The sequence below is a fragment of the Branchiostoma floridae genome, unplaced genomic scaffold, assembly GCF_000003815.2.
Source record: "Branchiostoma floridae strain S238N-H82 unplaced genomic scaffold, Bfl_VNyyK Sc7u5tJ_318, whole genome shotgun sequence".
Taxonomy (NCBI): Eukaryota; Metazoa; Chordata; class Leptocardii; order Amphioxiformes; family Branchiostomatidae; genus Branchiostoma; species Branchiostoma floridae.
The window spans coordinates 73042-78323 of NW_023365802.1; the positions used below are offsets into that span (position 1 = coordinate 73042).

The window sequence follows — 5282 nt, forward strand, 5'->3', positions numbered from 1 at the left end:
AAACTTTGGACAGTCAGCATTGCGTGTTTTAGATCAGGTCGCGTATACCTAGGAAGATGTCGCCTAGCTTGACTTTGGCGATATATATACTCCGCTACTCCGCGTCTACAAGTATTCTGTGTAACGTTCAAATGTCTCAACTGTCATTTCTAGAACCTTTCTTCTAATGTTCTCATCTTCTTAGACGTCACAATCTGACGTTTACGTCACTAACTCAGGTGTTTTCGTAATTCGAAACCGGAATGCGTTCTTCGAACGGTGTCGTCGTTTTTCAGTCTAACAGTTTGAAACCGTGTGGCGATGAAGTCGCCACGGCTACTTTTTAGTCCGTGTCTTTGACGAAATAGACTTTTTTTAACGGGGAATTTACGGACAATATTATATCATATCATGTCGTGCAGTAAATCTTTGAAGGCTACAGATCTCCATTCGTCCTGGAAAGTCGAGTTTGACTGGAAGGATTTTCCGGAAGAACTTGTTCAGGTGGGTTAGTCGTATTAATCGCACCTTGACATGTTTTGAGTTCTGACTTTTGATTCATAAATCTTCTATTCTTTAGAAGTTACATCTTACAAAACAACATATTTTTTATCAGAATGCAGATTACTTATCTTTATTAAGATTTGTCTTATTCTTCACAGGGATGTTGTGCTGTTGCATCTGTTTTGTGCGTGCCAACGGTGGCTGTTTTATATAGCCTTATCACGGTCGCGGCTTTTGCTGTAAGCCATGCACAAGTCTCTCCACCTGACACCAAATGGAGGGAAAATGTTCTTCTGTGGACAGCCATCTGTCTGCCAACAGGTAGATTTACTTCTAAACACCTTTTTTATTGTTTCAAATCAAACGTTTGATTCAATGTAGATATAACGTTATATGTTCGAAATTTACAACCGTCATTTCTAGAACCATACCTTGTCGAACATTCTTTTGCTTAACGTCACCAACAGACATTTACGTCATTTGCTCAGGTGTTTTTTTTTTAAATTCGAACCTGGAATGCGTTCGTAGAATGGTGTCGTTTTTCAATCTCTGTATTGCGCCACGACTGCTTTTATTTCATTTGTTCTATTCCTTTTAAACATCTATTAGCGGGGATCAAAATGACATTTACCTGTTGTCTTGGCAGGCGCTGGGAAATCTACTATCTGTAAATGCGTCGATGTAGGTTAGACATCCAGGTAATAAGATACGCCAAAAATAGTTACTCAAGCAACTGGATATGGTTTTGAAACGGTCAGACGTTTCGGAAAGAATCCACTTTCCTTCGTCAGTGACACTGAAGTGATCTGCAAGAAACAGGTCTTTTATACTCTAACTATGAATGAAGACAATTTCAGATGTCCAATAGGAAAGGTTGTAAGACAATTCAGACTGAAGACAATTTGGATTCCAAAGATAACAAAGCTAAGCCAAAGTCAAGCTGAAGACAATTTGGATTTCAAAGGATAAACTCAGACGGATCTTCCAAAACTTCAACATCGCCACTAACTTCAAACCTCACTCAACCCTCCGACACAAACTGGTACATCCAAAAGACAAACCACAGAAAGGTACTAAGGCCAATGTAATCTACAGACTCAAATGCGAGGAACCCAACTGTAACAACACATACATTGGTGAGACTAGTCGTCCACTAAAAGCAAGATACCAAGAACATTGCAAACCGAAGGCCAACGGCAACTCTTCTGCTATTTTCAACCACCTACAACACAACCAAGGACATTCCTTCAACCTCCAATCTACCGACATCCTAGACCGTGAAGCCCGCTGGTTTGAACGGGGAGTTAGAGAGGCCATATATGAGAGAATATACAATCCCACCCTCAACAGAAAAGGGGGGCTACGTATGGAACTTTCCGGCACTTGGGACATAGCACTACCCCCCCCCCCCCAACAAAACTTTTAGCTCCTGTAACTAAAAAAACAACAGGAGCTAATTGACTCATTTGCATTAACTGTGTCTTAGCCTTGATATCCTTTGAAATCCAAATTGTCTTCAGCTTGACTTTGGCTTAGCTTTGTTATCTTTGGAATCCAAATTGTCTTCAGTCTGAATTGTCTTACAACCTTTCCTATTGGACATCTGAAATTGTCTTCATTCATAGTTAGAGTATAAAAGACCTGTTTCTTGCAGATCACTTCAGTGTCACTGACGAAGGAAAGTGGATTCTTTCCGAAACGTCTGACCGTTTCAAAACCATATCCAGTTGCTTGAGTAACTATTTTTGGCGTATCTGTAAATGGATTCAAGAACTTGTGACTGATGTTTACACGAAGTTGCGGAAAGACCATACGGACAGTGGTAGTCCGTCTGCTGGGTTTACTTATGTACTAAATGGTGGAAGTACTTCAATTAATTATTAAATTACAAGGAATAACATAACAACTACTACTTCTTATGATACAAAGTAGTGAAAGATGACTGCAATACATGTAGTTTATGAATAGATAGGGGAGATGTTTTCAGGTACTTGTATATAGAAGTGACGTAAAAAAAAGAATAATATAATATTAAGAGTGAGCTTAAATTATTTTGTGCGCATTGTTAAAACGAACGTTAAGAGGAGAAATAAAAGACAAAAAAGTGAAATAAATGAAATTTTTTACAATGCATGAACATTGATTTTGTGCTGATTAATGTGCATCTATATTTTATCTGTTTATATGCGTGAGTGGTGTGTATCTTATTTACACATATATAAGTTTTTACTATGTATTAATTAACTTTGGACAAATTCGTACACATGCCGCCCTACCCTGCCCACTGTCCAGAGTTAGATGACGTCACGTAACTTTGCACAAGTTAGGACAACTTCGCACACTTGTTGACCTACCCTGCCCACTGTCCAAAGTTAGATGACGTCACGTAACTTTGCACAACTTAGGACAACTTCGCACACTTGTTGACCTACCCTGCCCACTGTCCAAAGTTAGATGACGTCACGTAACTTTGCACAACTTAGGACAACTTCGCACACTTGTTGACCTGCCCTGCCCACTGTCTAAAGTTAGATGACGTCACGTAACTTTGCACAACTTAGGACAACTTCGCACACTTGTTGACCTACCCTGCCCACTGTCCAAAGTTAGATGACGTCACGTAACTTTGCACAACTTAGGACAACTTCGCACACTTGTTGACCTACCCTGCCCACTGTCCGAAGTTAGATGACGTCACGTAACTCTGCACAACTTAGGACAACTTTGCACACTTGTTAACCTACCCTGCCCACTGTCCGAAGTTATATGACGTCACGTAACTTTGCACAACTTCGGACAAGTTCGTACACTTGACACCCTACCCTGCCTACTGTACGAAGTTAGATTACGTCATCCAATAAATGTTTTGACGTCATCTGTGACTCCCGATATAGCATCAAAGCCAGTGGGAAACGGTTGTAACTTAGTACAACTTCGTACAACTTCGTACACCCTAACTTCGTGCACTTCACCCTGATACTGGACATAGCTCTGTCTTTTTGCCTCAATGTCTGTCTGCAAGCGTCTGTTCACCTCCTTGTCTGTCTGCCTCCCTGTCTGGCTTCATCTTTGTCTGTCTGCCTCACTGACTGTCTTTCTGCAACCATGTCTGGCTTGCTCTTTGTCTGTCTGCCTCCCTGTCTGTCTGCAAGCCTGTCTGTCTTCCTCTCTGTCTGTCTGCCTCCCTGTCTGTTTTCTTCTTTGTCTGTCTGCCTCACTGACTGCCTGCAAATCTGTCTGGCTTCCTCTTTGTCTGTCTATCTCCTGGCTGTCTGCATGCCTGCCTGTCTCCCTCTCTGTCTGTCTGCAAGCCTGCCTGCCTCTCTCTCTGTCTGTCTGCAAGCCTGTCTGCCTCTCTCTCTGTCTGTCTGCAACCCTGTCTGGCTTTCTCATTGTCTGTCTGCCCCAATGTCTGTCTGCAAGCGTCTGTCTTCCTCTCTGTCTGTCTGCCTCCCTGTCTGGCTTCACCTTTGTCTGTTTGCCTCACTGACTGTATGCAAATATGTCTGGCTTCCTCTTTGTCTGTCTACCTCCTGGATGTCTGCAAGCCTACCTGTCTCCCTCTCTGTCTGTCTGCAAGCCTGTCTGCCCCTCTCTCTGTCTGACTGCAACCCTGTCTGGCTTTCTCATTGTCTATCTTCCCAAATGTCTGTCTGCAAGCTTGTCTGTCTCCCTCTCTGTCTGTCTACCTCCCTGTCTGGCTTCTTATTTGTGTGTCTGCAACCCTGTCTGGATTTTTCTTTGTCTGTCTGAAACCCTGTCTGGCTTTCTCATTGGCTGTCTGCCCAAATGTCTGTCTGCAATCGTTTGTCTTTCTCTCTGTCTGTTTGCCTCCCTGTCAGGCTTCCTCTCTGTCTGTCTGCAACCCTGTCTGGCTTTTTCTTTGTCTGTCTGCCTCACTGACTGTCTGCAAATTTGTCTAACCTCATTTTGTCTGTCTGCCTACTGTCTGTCTGCAAGCCTGTCTGTCTCCCTCTCTGTCTCTCTGCAACCCTGTCTGGCTTTCTCTCTGTCTGTCTGCCCCTTGTCTGTCTGCAAGCCTGTCTGTCTTCCTCTCTGTCAGAGTGCAAGCCTGTCTTGCTTTCTCTGTGTCTGTCTGTTTCCCCGTCTGTCTTCAAGACTGTCTGTCTGTCTTTTTTTCCGTCTGCACCCCTGTCTGGCTTTCTCTTTGTCTGCCTGCCTAACTGTCTGTCTGCAACAAAGTCAGGCTTCATCTTTGTCTGTCTGCCTCCTGTCTGTCTGCAAGCCTGTCTCTCTCCCTCTCTGTCTGTCTGCATGCCTGTCAGCCTGCCTCTCTGTCTGTTTGCAACCCAGTCTGGCTTCTTCTTCGTCTGTCTGCAACCCTGTCTGGCTTTCTCTTTGTCTGCCTGCCTAACTGTCTGTCTGCAACCTTGTCTGGCTTCCTCTCTGTCTGTCTGCAAGCATGTCTGGCTTTCTCTTTGTCTGTCTGCCTAACTGTCTGTCTGCAACCTTGTCTGGCTTCCTCTCTGTCTGTCTGCAACCTTGTCTGGCTTTCTCTTTGTCTGTCTGCCTCCTGTCTGTCTGCAAGCCTGTCTGTCTCTCTCTCTATCTCTCTGCATGCCTGTCTGCCTCCCTCTCTGTTTGTCTGCAACCCTGTGTGGCTTCATCTTTGTCTGCCTGCCTCAATGACTGTTTGCAAATCTGTCTAACTTCCTCTTTGTCTGACTCCTGCCTGTCTGCATGCAAGTCTGCCTCCCTCTCTGTCTGTCTGCAACCCTGTCTGGCTTTCTCTTTGTCTGTCTACCCCCTGTCTTTCTGCAAGCCTGTCTGTCTTCGTC

General features: G+C 44.1%; 1 long non-coding RNA gene across 1 annotated transcript; it reads left to right on the forward strand.

Moving 5' to 3' along the window:
- The first annotated feature begins 364 nt into the window (after positions 1–364).
- On the forward strand, positions 365–1160 carry LOC118408659. The gene is made up of 3 exons (XR_004830330.1): positions 365–483; positions 642–804; positions 1130–1160. It is a non-coding gene; the product is annotated as an uncharacterized LOC118408659 (long non-coding RNA).
- The last annotated feature ends 4122 nt before the right edge of the window (positions 1161–5282 follow it).